Source organism: Mesocricetus auratus, unplaced genomic scaffold, assembly GCF_017639785.1.
Source record: "Mesocricetus auratus isolate SY011 unplaced genomic scaffold, BCM_Maur_2.0 Super-Scaffold_15014, whole genome shotgun sequence".
NCBI classification, from domain to species: domain Eukaryota; kingdom Metazoa; phylum Chordata; class Mammalia; order Rodentia; family Cricetidae; genus Mesocricetus; species Mesocricetus auratus.
This window is the reverse complement of record NW_024429186.1, coordinates 70790889-70807818: the sequence shown is the minus strand read 5'-3', so window position 1 is coordinate 70807818 and position 16930 is coordinate 70790889.

Here is a 16930-nt window from a genome sequence, read left to right as displayed (position 1 = left end):
CTTGAAGTTCTAGCCAGAGCCATATGACAACAAAAGGGGAACAAGAGGATACAAATTGGGAAGGAAGTAGTCAAACTTTCACTATTGCAGATGATATGATAGTTTACATAAATGACCCAAAGAACTCTACCAGGGAACTCTTACAGCTGATTAACACCTTCAGCAAAGTGGCAGGCTACAAGATCAACTCAAGAAAATCAGTAGCCCTACTATATACAGATGATAAAAGGGCTGAAAAAGAAATCAGAGAAACATCACCCTTTACAATTGCCACAAACAACATAAAATACCTTGGGGTAACAGTAACCAAACAAGTGAAAGAACTGTATAGCAAGAACTTTGAATCTTTAAAGAAAGAAATTAAAGAAGCCCTCAGAAAATGGAAAGCTCTTCCATGTTCTTGGATAGGTAGGATCAATGTAGTAAACATGAGAATCCCGCCAAAAGCAATCTACAGATTCAATGCAATTCCCCACTAAAATCCCATTACAATTCTTCACAGACCTTGAAAGAACAATAATCAATTTTATATGGAAAAACAAAAGACCTAGGTTAGCCAAAACAACCCTGTTCAACACGGCAACATCCGGAGGTATCACCATTCCTGATTTCAAGCTCTATTATAGAGCTATAGTCCTGAAAACAGCTTGATTTTGGCACAAAAATAGACAGGTAGACCAATGGAATTGAATCAAAAACCCTGATATAACCCCCCTAGGAATGAACATCTAATCTTTGACAAAGAAGCTAAAAATATACAATGGGATAAAGAAAGCATCTTCAACAAATGGTGCTGGCATAACTGGAGGCTGGCATGTAGAAGAATGCGGATCAATGCATGTTTATCGCCATGCACAAAACTTAAGTCCAAATGGATCAAAGACCTCAACATAAATCCAGTCACACTGAACCTCATAGAAGAGTAAGTGGGTGGTACCCTTGAACAAATTGGTACAGGAGACAGCTTCCTGAACATAACACCACTAGCGGAGACAGTGAGATCCACAATTAATAAATGGGACCTCCTGAAATTGAGAAGCTTTTGTAAGGCAAAGGACACAGTCAGCAAGACAAAAAGGCAGCCCACGGAATGGGAAAAAATATTCACTAATCCCACATCTGACAGAGGGTTGATCTCCAAAATTTACAAAGAACTCAAGAAGCAAGTCTCCAAAACACCAAAGGATCCAATTAAAAAGTGGGCTGCAGAACTAAATAGAGAATTTTCAATAGAAGAGTCTAAAATGGCTGAGAGGCACTTGAGAAAGTGCTCTACATCCTTAGCCATCTGGGAAATGCAAATCAAAACAACTCTGAGATACCATCTCACTCATGTCACAATGGCTAAAATCAAAAACACCAAGGACAATTTATGCTGGAGAGGATGTGGTAAAAGGGGAACATTCCTCCATTGCTGATGGGAGTGCCAACTGGTTCAGCCACGTTGGAAATCAGCATGAAGATTCCTCAGAAAAATGGGAATAAACCTACCACAAGACCCAGCACCTCCACTCTTCGGCATATATCCAAAAGATGCCCATTCATACAATAAGGATGTCTGTTCCACTATGTTCATTGCAGCATTATTTGTAATAGCCAGAACTTGGAAGCAACCTAGTTGCCCCTCAACTGAAGAGTGGATAGAGAAAATGTGGTATATTTACACAATGGAGTACTATTCAGCAAATAAAAACAATGGAATCCTGAGATTTGCAGGCAAATGGATGGCACTAGAAGAATCTATCCTGAGTGTGGTAACCCAGTCACAAAAAGAGAAACATGGCATATACTCTCTCATATATGGATTTTAGACATAGATCTGGGGAGTGCCAACCTACATCCCATGGCCAGAGAGTCTGAGAAACAGAACCTTCATTCAGTGGCTGATGGAAGCAGAGGCAGACTCCCACAGCTAAACCCTGAGCTGAACTCAAGGAATCCAGTGACAGAGAGGCAGGTGTGATGAGCAAAGGGGTTAAGACTCGGCTGCTTTAATCCCCAGAAACAGCCGACCTGACAAGGTTTAGTTCTTGAATCCCAGACTTTGGCTGGGAATCCAGCATGGGACTGATCAAGACCCTCTGAATGTGGGTGTCTGTGAGGAGGCCTATGTAGTTTATTGAGCCTTGGGTAGTAGATCAGTATTTATCCCAATATACCCATGGACTTTGGGCACCCATCCAACAATGTGAGATGCTCTCTCAGCCTGAACTCTTGGGGGTGGGTCTAGGCCCTGCCCTGGAAGAAATGACAGACTATGGACACCCCCAAGGAAGGCCTCACCCTCCCTGGGGAAATGAGGGTATATTGGGGTGGGGGTTGGGGGAGGGCTCCTGAGGAGGGGAGTGAAATGGAGAGCGACCTGGAACTGACTTGTGGAGCAACCTTGTTTCTAATCTAAATTTAATTAAATAAAAAAAAGAGTTTCCATTTAGATGTCAGGTGCAATTCTGATAGTTTTACCTTTGTATATTACTTGGCCTTTACTTAGCTGCTCTTAATATCCTTTCTTTATTCTGTATTTTGGCATCTTGATTATTTGTGGCAAGGGGACTTTTTTTGTGGTCCACTCTATTTGGTGTTCTATAAGCTTCTTGTACCTTCATTGGCATGCCTTTCTTTTGGTTGGGAAAGTTTTGTTCTATTATTTTGTTGAATATGTTTTCTGCCCCTTTGAGATTTTTTTTCACCTTTTTCTATACCTATTATACTTAGGTTTGGTCTTTTCATGGTGTCCCATATTTGCTGGATATTTTGTGTTAAGGATTTGTTGGACTTAAGGTTTTCTTTTTTTCGATGAATGAATTTCCTTAGCGTATCTCCAACACCTGAGATTCTGTCTTCCCTCTCTTGTATTCTGTTGGTTATGCTTTTATCTGTAATACCTGACTGTTTGCCCAGCTTTTCTATTACCAGAACTCCTTCAGACTGTCTTTGTTTATTGTGTCTATTTCAGCTTTCAACCCTTGTACTTTTGAATTTTTTCTTGTAAGTTTCTTTTTTGTTTTGTTTTGTTTTTACGAGACAGGGTTTCTCTGTATTGTTTTGGAGGCTATCGGTCCAGCCCGGCCTCGAACTCACAGAGATCCACCTTCCTCTGCCTCCGGAGTACTGGGATTAAAGGCATGCGCCACCACCGCCCGGCTGTTTCTTGTAATTTTTACTTTGTCTTTTCCTCTCTTTCTTGCATTTGTTGCAGTTTTTGGTTTGTCTTTTCTTCCATTTCTTTCATTTTTTGCATTTTTGGATTGGTTTTTTTCCCTTCATTTCTTGTAATTCTTGCATATTTGGATTCTTTTTTTCTTCATTTCTTGTATTTTTGGTTTGTTTTTTCTCTCATGTCTTTAAGGGATTTTCTCATATCTTCATTGAGGCCCTCTATTATTTTCATGAAATTGTTTTTAAGGTCTTTCTCATCTGCTTCTTCTGCAATGTTCTGGTATTGTGTAGATTCTCTAGTTTCTGGCAGTGTCTGGCAGTGTCAGATTGGTTTTTCTGTTGGTCAGTATGTTTTTCTATTGTCTCCTTCTCATCATTTGTGTTCTTTACTTGATATTGCCTGGGAAGGTTGTCCATATGCAGATTCCACAAAAGGCAGAGATTCAAGGTAGAGGAGATCAACCTGAATCCTACTCCCAACTCCCATTTCGGCTCATACCTCATCTGGGAGACAGCTAAGTAATCATGCAGCTTTCCTGCCAAGTTCTTTATCTGGATAACCAGCTCCCTTTCCTTGTGCTGGGACTGCAGATTTTCCTCCAGTCTCTGATGCTCCTGTTCATTAGAAGATTGTGTTCTTAGGAGAGGTTTGAGCACAGGCATGAGTACACTCTCACACAGTACAAGCACACAGGGAGAATCCCAAGAGCTTTATGGTCTTCCAGTCTAACCAAAACACCAAGATTCTGGGAAGAAAGAATGTCTGTTTCAGAGTAGAGACTGAAATGCATGGTGTACTACTCCCCTCACATAGCTCCAACCCCCACAAACACCAAGAAGGAGACAGAGAGACAGACAGAGACAGAGAGAGACACTGAGACATAGAGACACACAGAGAGAAACAGAACAGAAAAGGAGATGAAGAGAAAACATACTAGATGATCATGTAAGTTTGGGCTAAGCACAGCAGCTCTGTCAGAAGAATCCAATGGTGCTGTTGTCATTTTTTCAGGACTAAAACTGCATAGGGGAATATACTCTGATTGGTAAGACTATGTTGAGCTGGGTGGAGAACTTTTTGTCTAGAAGCCTCAGGTCTCCCCCCAAAAATCTTCTGTCATGTCACAAGCCAATTACACATGCCTAGACAACTCATCAGCTCCATGATGTAAGCTCTGTGATGGGAGAATTTGCCATGGAAACACACAGTAAACACTTCTGCCTAATTCCCACTGAGGTTTCTGTCAGTGTGAAGCAAGAGTTGAGCCTGGTGAAGAAACCTCATTGGGTTGCAGAGAATAGGAGGAAAAAAGGCCACATGTCATCAAACACAGTGACAAAGAGAATTTATAGTAGGCTCTCCTCCTTGCCCACACTGGGATCTCACATGAACCCTGCAAAGAAAGTGAGCCACAGGCCATGGAATCCTCTCCCTCATGTCAGTACATGACACTCTTCCCATTACAATGACAAGTAAGTATGTGATGTGCCATTGACCCATCTCCATGCTTTAGCTGCAGCTTCAAGAAAAGCAGTGAGTTTTGTTTGCCAATTGATTCTTACAAGAGACTCACTTCCCAGGAATATTGATGCATGGACAGTTGGATATCATGAGAGTGAAGGGTACGGGCATGTGTGGGAGGGATAGTAAAGTGACTAAGTAAGTGAAAGCACATTTGGGTGATGGGTAGACAGGCTAATGTTACATGAGGAATGGCACTGGACCTAAACCAACCCAACAGCTTGCCCCTACCTGCTGCTCCTGGGTCTGGAGGTCTCTGATGACTTGTTCTTCCTCACAGACCCTTTTCAGTTCTCTCAAGTAGTGCTGCAGCAGAATCCATTCTGCTAGCACCTTCTTGGTCTCTTGCCTCAGCTTGGCCTCCACATGAATCTTCTCTATCTGGAGCCAGTGCTGCAGATTGTCCGAAACACTCTCAGTATAGTGAGCCCTTCCAGGCTCCTCCTGTCACCTCTGCCTCTATAACCCATCCATCTCACTGGTTCTCAGGTTCCCAACAGAAACAGAGACAAGAGGCCAATCCAGCCATGCCACCTGCACTCTGGGGGCCAAAAGTAGAGAGCAGAGAATTCCAAAAGGAATCAAACCATTTCTGAATACGCCAACAACAAAAGAAATCCAAGTATCTCTACCAATAAGAGTGTGTCCTTCAATGCCCTTAACTGACCATGGTAGTGAGGCAACATCAGGAGGAAGGGGAGAAATCCATTCGTAAGGAGGATAGGAGACCCAAGGGGTGTAAAGGACCCATGGGGGCAATAAGCTTCTTCCTGATACCACTCTCATGCTGCAAATTGTTCTTCTACCTAGAGAAGTGTTCCCCAAACTATGGGTCATGACTCTTTTGGTGATGGAATTACTCTTTCAATAGGTGACATCTCAGATATCTTGCATAACAAATGCTATCGTCATGATTCCTAATGGTAGCAAAATTACAATTATGCAGTAGCAAGAAAAATAATTTTATGGTTGGAGCTCACCAATGTATGACAAGTTGTGTTAACATGGTCATGACACTGGGAAGGTTGAAAACCATTGAACTAGATTCTATTATTGAGAGTCTGTTCCTGGAAGGAGCTAACAGTCTCTCTCACAATTAGCAAAACTGAGTGTCAAAGGCACAAGACCAAGAAATTCTTCCTCAGGATGCTTGCTAAGAGGCATAATGGCTAGAAACAGAAGTGTGGACATTGTAGTTCAGAAAAAGAAAGGCAGAGATGGACATTTCACAATGCTGTGGTTTCCTGCAAGGCATGCACTTACCAGTAGAAGAATGACTTCTTGTCGAGCTCCTTTAATTTATCCAAGGCTTTGGTGTTCTCATTCCCCAACCTATGCAGGTCTGCCATGACCTGCCTTTACTCTGTCTTCAAGCTTTCTGATAAAGGTTTTGGAAAGTGTTAGGCCATGAACCTAGAAACAAAAAACTCCATTAATAAAGTTTTCATGGATCACATGAATTCAGACTGTGATCAAGACTACTGGAATGCCACACCCAGGTTCCTATGCTCATGTAATTTTGATTATTAAATTGGCTCTACTCACCCTAGGCCAGCAAAGGCAGAATGTTCAGGTGAAGAAAGGTGACGACTGCTTAAATAGTTGGATAAGGAGTTCACCTACAGGGTGTGCCCATCCAAAACTGAAATGATGTTTCTCCTGTCTTCAAAATATAAATTCTCAATCCTGGTGCCTGTCACAGTGAAGGCTAAAATCACAGCACAAGGAATTTTGTGGATGGGACTCAATATTTGGTGAACAGAACTCATGATAGATTCATAAACTCCCAAGGGGATACCTATATGGCACTAAGTTGAGCACATTGGCATAACTGTAGTGCTCAAAGTGGGATCCCAATGCTCATCACAAGAATCACCTAGAGCTGTGAGACAGGAAACTCCTCATGCCTAGACTGCTGGGTCTAGGAGGGAACACATGCTCAAATGCACAAACACATAGACAAATACACAACACATTTGTATGTTTCTGTGTGTGTGTGAAAGAGAGATACACATACAGAAAGAGAGACAATGATATCCAGAGCAAGAGGATGTTACCAATGGATATTAAATAATGCATGCAGGTATATCATCTCAGAGAGGACCAAAATGTGCAGGGATCAGTTCCAGGTCTTGTATCTGTACATTGAAATGTGTTACCAGACCTCTCTAGTTGCTACTTGAAGAACCCAGTACACCGTGTCTTTCCAGGCAAATAAAGAATCACCACAAACTCACAGCAGGTAACATCTCACAGAAGCTGACACTTGACAGGATCTGTCCAAATGTATCCTAGGAAGTCACACTTCTGTCAAAATCCCTGGATCTTGTGGCTCAGGATACAGGCTCTGGGTTTTATTTGGAAGAAACAGAATAATAGTTTCTTCCCATCTCACTACTGCCAGGTTTCAGGTTCTGTTTCTGGGAAACATTTAGAGATACTGTGTTGGGCAAAGGGATACCCTGAATGTATAGACAAACAGAAGCTCAGATCTTATATGCAATAAACTAAGGGTTCAATTGTGGAACCAAGATGGTCACCATGACATTGGAAACAATGAATACTTGTTGTCAGAGGCTCCTTCAGCGATGGAGATGAGGCAATCTCTCAGCTCCTTTGTTTCTCTGGTCATTTGTTCTAGCTGGCTGTTCAGACTATCCATCTGCTGTTTCATCTCTTTTTTGATGAGGAGGGCTGGGGTTGGTGATGGCTCTCCAGCAGCCACTGTGCGGTGATGAACATAAGTAAACGTGCGTTGTGACAAACCATAGAGGATATACAGATCACTCTGAGCTCTAAAAATGCTTCAGAATGCTTCTTGCCTGTGACTCAGTGACACACCAATGGATTTTGACCCAGGCTTGAGATGCCCCTGCATCTCCCATCTCTGAAGGTAGGTGCATGTCTCAGCCAGCTGCTTTCTCCTGCCCCCTCAGCACATACTTCACGTAAGGAAAGAAAGAACTTCCTCAGGCTTATTCACAGCTTCAGAGTCTCCATTCAACTTACCTGTAGAATTCACAAGTCTGTGGGATTAGAAGCTAGAAAGCAATTACCATAGTCCATAGGCACTCAGGTCTTTTTTGAAAAAACAAAACATCCTGACATGTCACTCCAAGCACTTGGATATATGTGGGTAGAGAAGCCATACAGGTGCAGAACATGATCACCAGACTCACAAAGTCAAGTCACTGACAATTCGGGACACACAAAGAAGGTGCACAGTGCTTAAAGCTATCCACTGGTATTGAAGTACAGTGATGACCTACCTGGAGCTGGGCACACTCCACTAGTCTCTCCCTCCTGCCAGTCTCATTTTGATACTGGTCCTCCATCAACAATCACTGTACTGTAAGATTTAAAACCAAGATCTCCCAGGAGAGCAGCTTTTGCCTTGCCAGTTCCTGGCTTCTGGGAGAGACAAATTACTAGCCTGGAATCCTTGACTTCCAGAAGCTCTGTCAGGCAGCAAAGTCCAATTTATCCCCAGAAACCCCAATTCCTGTGCCTCGTTACCCAAAGTCCAAGGTAAAGACAACCTTCTCCAGGGAACTCCCCATCTTCTGCCCAGGACTTACTGTTCTTGCTTTTGAAGCATTTCTTCTTTGATAGTTTAACCTGAGGCTGAAGGTCAGCCTTCTTCTGCCTCTCTCTGGTCTGTCTCCCCTCTCCATATTCTCTCCTAAGGAGATTCCCTAGTCTTGTCAATGTGTTCATTGCTGAACCTTGAGGGCACTGAAGGACTCTCCAAAGGCATTTGGTGTTGCTACAAAACAGGTGACCTCACACGATTCCATGGTCTCCAGGACACAATGGAATTTCATGGAAGGCGCTGCTGATGTCATGTGGATTGAAAATGAACATGGCCTCCCTGCTAAACAGCGTTTCTCATAACTCAGCTGAAGTAGGTTTCCCTATCCAGGAATCTCTCCTGGGACATAAAGCAAAACCCGCAGCACCTCCTTCTTCTAAAACCAGAGATCTCTGATTGGTTGGACATCCTTTAGTACCTTCTACATGAGGAATTAGCTCTGCAGATTACAGGCTCTCTACAGTGTGCGTTTGCTTCCTATGAAAACAGTTTTCTCATTATAAGAGGATTTAGGGGTTGAGGAGTTGAATCCAGGCAGGTTTGTGTCCTGTAGAAATAATAACAGCCCAAACTACAGTGTTGTGTAGGCTCCCTTAGAGGCTCTACTTTCAGTTTCCCAGGTTGCTCATATCCACCTTGTATCTAATCCAGGCCATGCATATCTGTTTTGAGCCCAAAGCTTGCTACACTGTTATTTTTATGCAAATTAATATGTCTAGACAATTGGAGAAATCTTGCCATCAAACTGTATTTCTCAGTTCAACTTCTAGTGGATTTTAAAAATAAGGAAAAGCAATCCAGGCCCATGTGCACTCTACCCTAGTCCCTTGGGAATGCAGGGAATGATCTCAGGTGTGGTTAGGAGTGTTTCTTAAAGCCCTAGCTAAGCAATTTTGGGAGGAGGCTTCAGACTAGCCAGGATGGTAGGAGCCTGCACAAAAGCCACTTTGCCTCTGAAGGAGAGCATGTCTACGCAAGACTAGGAAGGGAGAGAGATGTTTAATGCTGTTCTTTTACCACAGCAGATCTCAGAATGTATTGAGAAATGGTTTCTTCCACATGACTGCTTTATTCTTGTCAAGTTCTCCTGGAGTGACATTATCACAAATCTGCTATAACATTATGAAGGTTGAGAACCAATACCCTACAAGGTCTCATTGACATGCAAATTCCTATGCTTGGGCTAGACCCTCTTAGTAGGCCTACTAATATAATAAGCCTGCTTCTGCACACTGTTCAAATTAACACTAAGTCTCCAGTGATCCCATACCCAATAAAGTCCCTCCAGGAAGTATTCAAAATGTTTATGACTGATTGTATTCAAGATAGAAGAACTTCCCTGACTTACTCCTAATGCTTTCATGTTCTGAGGCTAATAAATGTCTGCAAGGCCTTGGCTTATTAGGTGGTAAGAGAGGGTTCTGCCTGTTGCAGGAAATCCAGGTTTGTCTCTCAAACAGAGAAGAGTTTAATATCTCCAGCTGGCATCTCTGGGAGACCAGACATGAGAATGCACAGGGCCAGTCATCTCATATTTCCACAGATTGTTCTCTCAACCATCCCACTTCTTCATTTTTATTTATTTTTTTCAGACAGGGTCTTATGTAACCCAGATGATTCTGTCACTAATTTCCTGGTACTGAGATCAGAGACATATCACCACATCCCATGCATGGGATTTCATCATTACTGTGTGGTTCATTTAATGATGACCATTTCCTCATGCTGACACTTTAGGGATTCTGTAATTGTTACCTGATGGAAAACATTAAGGGTACATGAAGACACACTTGTTAACAGCTAACAGAAATCCAATAGAATTCAGTAAGTGCTAAATGGTAGTAGAATGTGCCACAGTCAGCAGGGAAGGAAATGGAAAAGATAGTCTCTCCCCTCTACTATCCCAACAATGCCATTGCTCCCTCCACGTAGGTCCTTGTCCATTAAGAAAACATCAAGACTTGTGTGTGTGTGTGTGTGTGTGTGTGTGTGTGTGTATTTTGTCATGCACAGTTCCAGAAACCCTTCTTCCTCTGTGTGCAAGAAACCTTCCAGAACACCCTTTGAAGGCATTTGTGGTACCCCGGTAGCAGCATTTTGACAGTGTCTCCGTTCATCCAACCCATGTTCTGAATCTTGAGAGAAACTCTCTTTTCCTTCATTCAACTTTTGGCCATGAATGTCTATGTCACTTCACAGTATAGTGTTGAGAGTTATCTGGTAGGGAAATTGGTGTTCAAAATTTTTATTGCATTATATATTTGTGTACTTATACATGATGTGAGTATTGTGTGCTGTAGCATGTTTGTAGGACAGTGGAAAATTTGCAGCAATTGATTCTCTCCTCACACCATATCCATCCTAGAGATCAATCCCAGGAGTGCTACTGCTGTGTATTCCTTTGCTCTGCTTCGTGGGATAGACTGTTGGACATCTCAGAGGAAAGTGGATGACAGGAGAAATCATTGTGCAGGCAACCTGGATCAATTGTACCTCCTCAGACCATCTATTCTTCATTATAGAAGGCTCTAAGCTCCAGTGAGGCACCATGAGCCATAGAGACTGACTTGAATATCATCACAAGGCATGGGCTCTTTGAGGCAATGACAGTAAACATTGGGAAGGTAGTCATCTGTGGAAGTCCTTTTAGAACAGTCTGGGCCTGATGCTCATCTCAACACTGTAGCAAATTCCAGATGTTCAGGTTTCCTTAATCTGGGTTTCAGGTGATGATATGATGTTGGCCTTCCATGTTTCCATGGTTTCTGAAAGACAAAGTAAAACTAAAATGTCACAAATCCCTCAAATGAAGCACATAGAAATATACATCTCAGAAAGCATCAGATGGAGAGATCCTAGAACAAGTGAGGAATATGAAACCAGATATATTAGCATCCAAAGTCTGAGACTTGGCACCTCCACTCACATTCATCTCAGAGGACAGCTTGTGGTAGCTGTGATTCACTTCTTCAATAAAGTAAATGGAAAAACTTCAGTTCTGTATGCTTGTGTGCATTACTACTACCTGCTTAGTCATCTTGCCAGTACATCACCACAACCACAGAATTTAAATGTTATATATTTATATTTATAGTCTCTGTGTATATCCTCTCTTCGTTTGATATTTTCATCCCCCAAATGATTGACTGTCACACTCCAGTAAGAGCAAGAAATCAGGTGTGGAAATTCTTAATAGCATCTATGAAAATTCCAGTTTTCTGAATGCCTCTTGGAAGGATGTAGAAGGGTTAATTTTGCATTCTTTCCTCCCCCAATACTAAGATTGAACTTAGGACATGGCAAGTTCTCTCAGTTGCATTCCTAGCCTGTAACTCCTTTCCATTCATCTGCTATAACTACTATGAGGCAAGTGGCAACAATAGATTTAACTATCAATTTGGACACCATAAGACTGGTCCTTGAGAAGAGGTGACAGAATGCTTTCAAGACTGAAAGAGAAGAAGAAGGGCCTTGGTCCACATTGCATACTCTGAACAGTTAAGTGTGAGAAATGTTGATATTTAATTTTCATCACTCTGCATAAATGCAAGGGGAAGAAGTTTGCTAACTACCTATCTAGTAGCATTTACCAAAACAGCTAGAAGCTATGTTGAAGATCCACATGGAAGTAAGACATGGCTAGCATAAGGCTCATTCCAGATAGTGGATAGATGAACTAGGTGACTGACCCATGACACATGACAGCAATTGGTAGCATAGGATGAATGAAGTCTCAGATAGTTTCCAGTGTGTCCACAGGCATGCCTCACTGTGCCAGAGTAATATCAGAAGGAGGTGACCAATGTCAGAGTCTAACTGAACTTCTCCCCATTCTCACACTGCAGAGTTCATAAAGGACATGGTCTAGCAGCACCAGCCTGGGCACCCAGAGGATTATTTCTTCCACACAATAATTCTCTGACTCACTGCCAGTGTCAGAAGTCAGATACATTCCACCTTAGATCCACAAGAATAAAGCACACATCTGAAAGGAACTCTTCCTCAATACACTGGGAGATCTGCTGTGGTAAAAGAGCATTAACTATCCCTGTCCCTAGTAGCCTTGCATAGACGTGCTCTTCACAAGAAGCTTGTCACATTCCCTACAGGCTCCATTCAGTCTGGCTAGTCTGAGGCTTTCCCTTAACACTGCTTAGCTGGTGCATGTAGAGGTATTCTTTATATCATCTCTATTTCCAGGAGGTTCTTTCAGCTCTGTATTTTATCTTAAGGACATCATCTGCATTGTCATGCTAGATTAGTTGTGACAGAACTGCTACAACCCTGACAGTAAGAGATACTGAGAAATGATGCTGAACCCAACACAGCACCTCATGGATGCCTGGCAGCCTGAGACAATCAGCATGTCTACCTCATATATCCCTCCCTAAGGTCTCCAGACACTTCTCTCCTTTGTTGTGGAGGATACAGTCCAACTAATAGAACACACATGGATGGAAGGACAAAAGTGCAGGGCTTGGAAAGATGGTTTATCTTAATGGGATTTGTTGGTCCCTAGAGGACACAGAGAGCAGATAAAGGATCCTCCATAAGTCAGTTTCGTGTAATCCATTGCTCTCTTCTGGCCTGTGATGAAACTGCATGCATGTGCTCCATAGATAGACAGCAGGAAGAATATCCATGCAAAAAAATGAATGAATCACAAAAATAAAAAAAGTATGAGTGAAATGAATAGTTGAGTCCAATAGCACCTTAAGAAACTGTTCCAATACATCTTAGAAGTTTATTATCTTCAGAGATACACCTCTATCAGTTGAACTCTGTGGTTATAGGAGTATGAATACACTTCTTACTAAAATGCTGATTTAGGGGTGAATATTTGGAAATTGTTTATATATATGTATATATGTATATACAGTCATATGACAAATAGGGGCTTAAAGGCTTAAAGAGTAAATTCAGATCATACCACTTACAGCCTTAGAAAAATATCAAATGAAAGACAAGAACAAAAGACAGAAGCAAAAAATAACAAAATTCGAAACCCAAACAAAGAAAACCATAATCACAACTTAAACAACCAGCCCCCCCAAAAGAAACTAAAAAGGTATGCTAAGAAGCATTTTAATGATGTAGATTTAGTGGCACTGTCCAACACCCTGTCGCTGTCCTTGGACATGGGGAAGGAAGGCAGCCAGGGATTATAATACCCTTTTCTTTTTTTTATTATTTTTTTTATTTTTCAGTTTAAATTTAGATTAAAGACAAGGTTGCTTCACAAGTCAGTTCCAGGTCCCTCTCCATTTCCCTCCCCTCCATCCATGCCCTCCCCCCCAAGCCCCCCATTATCCCCTCATTTCCACAGGGAGGGTGAGGCCCTCCTTGGGGATGTCCATAGTCTGTCATTTCATACAGGGCAGGGCCTACACCCTCCCCCAAGAGTTCAGGGTGAGAGTGCACCTCACATTGTTGGATGGGAGTCCAAAGTCCGTGTGTATACTCGGGATGAGTACTGATCTACTGCCCAAGGCTCAATAGATTACCTAGGCCTCCTCACTGACACCCACATTCAGGGGGTCTTGATCAGTCCCATGCTGGATTCCCAGGCATCAGCCTGGGATTCAAGAATTAACCTTTGTCAGGTCAGCTGTTTCTGGGGCTTAAACCAGCCCAGTCTTAATCATTTTGGTCATCAGTCTTCCCTCTCTGTTACTGGCTTTCTTGAGTTCAGCTCAGTGCTTAACCGTGGGAGTCTGCCTCTTTTTCCATCAGCCACTGAATGAAGTTTCTGTTTCCCAGACTCTCTGGCCATGGGATTGTAGGCTGGCACTCCCCAGATCTCTGTCTAAAATCCAAAAATGAGAGAGTACATGCCATGTTTCTCTTTTTGTGACTGCGTTATCTCACTCAGGATGGTTTCTTCTAGTGTCATCCATTTGCCTGTAAATCTCAGGATTCCATTGTTTTTTTCTGCTGAATAGTACTCCATTGTATAAATGTACCACATTTTTTCTATCCACTCTTCTGTTGAGGGACATCTAGGTTGCTTCCAAGTTCTGGCTATTACAAATAATGCTGCTATGAACATAGTGGAATAGACATCCTTGTTGTATGAATGGGCATCTTTTGGATGTATGCCTAAGAGTGGAGTTGCTGGGTCTTGTGGTAGGTTTATTCCCATTTTTCTGAGGAATCTCCATAGTGATTTCTAAAGTGGCTGAATCAGTTGGCACTCCCACCGGCAATGGAGGATTGTTCCCCTTTCACCACATCCTCTCCATCATAAATTGTCCTTGGTGTTTTTGATTTTAGCCATTCTGACAGGAGTGAGATGGTATCTCAGAGTTGTTTTGATTTGCATTTCCCGGATGGCTAAGGATGTTGAGCACTTTCTCAAGTGCCTCTCAGCCATTTTAGACTCTTCTATTGAAAATTCTCTATTTAGTTCTGCAGCCCACTTTTTAATTGGATCCTTTGGTGTTTTGGAGACTTGCTTCTTGAGTCCTTTGTAAATTTTGGAGATCAACCCTCTGTCAGATGTGGGGTTAGTGAATATTTTTCCCATTCTGTGGGCTGGCTTTTTGTCTTGCTGACTGTGTCCTTTGCCTTACAGAAGCTTCTCAGTTTCAGGAGGTCCCATTTATTAATTGTTGATCTCACTGTCTGTGCTAGTGGTGTTATGTTCAGGAAGCCTTCTCCTGTACCAATTCATTCAAGGGTACCACCCACTTTCTCTTCTAAGAGTTACAGTGTGGCTGGATTTATGTTGAGGTCTTTGATCCATTTGGACTTAAGTTTTGTGCATGGTGATAAACATGGATCGATCCACATTCTTCTACATGCCAGCCTCCAGTTATGCCAGCACCATTTGTTGAAGATGCTTTCTTTATTCCATTGTATATTTTTAGCTCCTTTGTCAAAGATCAGATGTTCATACGTGATTGGGTTAATATCCGGGTTTTCAATTCGATTCCATTGGTCTACCTGTCCATTTTTGTGCTAATACCAAGCTGTTTTCAGGACTATAGCTGTATAATAGAGCTATATCATCAGGAATGGTGATACCTCCGGATGTTGCCGTGTTGAACAGGGTTGTTTTGGCCATCCTGGATCTTTTGTTTTTCCATACAAAATTGATTATTGTTCTTTCAAGGTCTGTGAAGAATTGTGCTGGGATTTTAATGGGGATTGCATTGAATCTTTAGATTGCTTTTGGCAGGATTGCCATTTTCACTACATTGATCCTACCTATCCAAGAGCATGGGAGATCTTTCCATTTTCTGAGGGCTTCTTTAATTTCTTTCTTTAAAGATTCAAAGTTCTTGTGATTCAGGTCTTTCACTTGTTTGGTTAGCGTCATCCCAAAATATTTTATGTTGTTTGTGGCAATTGTAAAGGGTGATGTTTCTCTGATTTCTTTTTCAGCCCTTTTATCATCTGTGTATAGTAGGGCTACTGATTTTCTTGAGTTGATCTTGTAGCCTGCCACTTTGCTGAAGGTGTTAATCAGCTGTAAGAGTTCCCTGGTAGAGTTCTTTGGGTCATTTATGTAAACGGTCATATCATCTGCAAATAGTGAAAGTTTGACCTCTTCCTTCCCAATTTGTATCCCCTTGATCTCCCTTTGTTGTCATATGGCAATGACTAGAACTTCAAGTACCATGTTGAAAAGGTATGGAGAGAGTGGACAGCCTTGTTGTGTTCCTGATTTTAGAGGAATTGCGTTGAGTTTCTGTCCATTTAGTTTGATGTTGGCTGTTGGTTTACTGTATATAGCTTTTATTATGTTTAGGTATGTCCCTGTTATCCCAGATCTGTCCAAGACCTTTATCATGAAGGGGTGTTGGATTTTGTCAAAGGCTTTTCAGCATCTAGTGAGATGATCATGTGACTTTTGTTTTTCAGCTTGTTTATATGGTGGATTACGTTGATGGATTTTCGTATGTTGAACCATCCCTGCATCCCTAGGATGAAACCTACTTGATCGTGGTGAATGATTGTTTTGATGTGTTCTTGGATCCAATTTGCCAGTATTTTATTGAGTGATTTTGCATCAATGCTCATGAGGGATATTAGTCTGATGTTCTCTTTCTTATTTGTGTCTTTGTGTGGCTTGGGGATCAAGGTTATTGAAGCCTCATAGAAAGAGTTTGGCAAAGACGCTTCTGCTTCTATTGTATGGAATACTTTGAGAAGAATTGATGTAAGCTATTCTTTGAATTTCTGGTAGGATTCTGCACTGAGGCCATCTGGACCTGGACTCTTTCTGGTTGGGAGACTTTTGATGACTGCTTCTATTTCCATAGGCGTTATAGGTCTATTTAAATTACTTATCTGTTCTTGATTAGGTTTTGGCAAGTGATTACTATCTGTGACATTGGACCAATGTCACAGATAGTAATAGAAATCTACCTACTGCTTCTCTGAATTTAAAGCTCTTTAAAACTATAGTTTGACAGAACCAGACTGGAACCCACTGGGATACTTTTGTCACACATTAACTCTCAGATTCTATTTAGTCTCAGAAGTCATATTGATTCCAGGGGAACTTCACAAGAATAAAGCCTTCATCTGGAATAACCATTCCTCAATACCCTCTGAGAACTGCTATAGTAAAAGAGTATCATCAACCATCACCCCATTCCTAGTCTTGAACACAAATTTGCTCTCCATCAGAGGCACAGGCAACTTCTGGA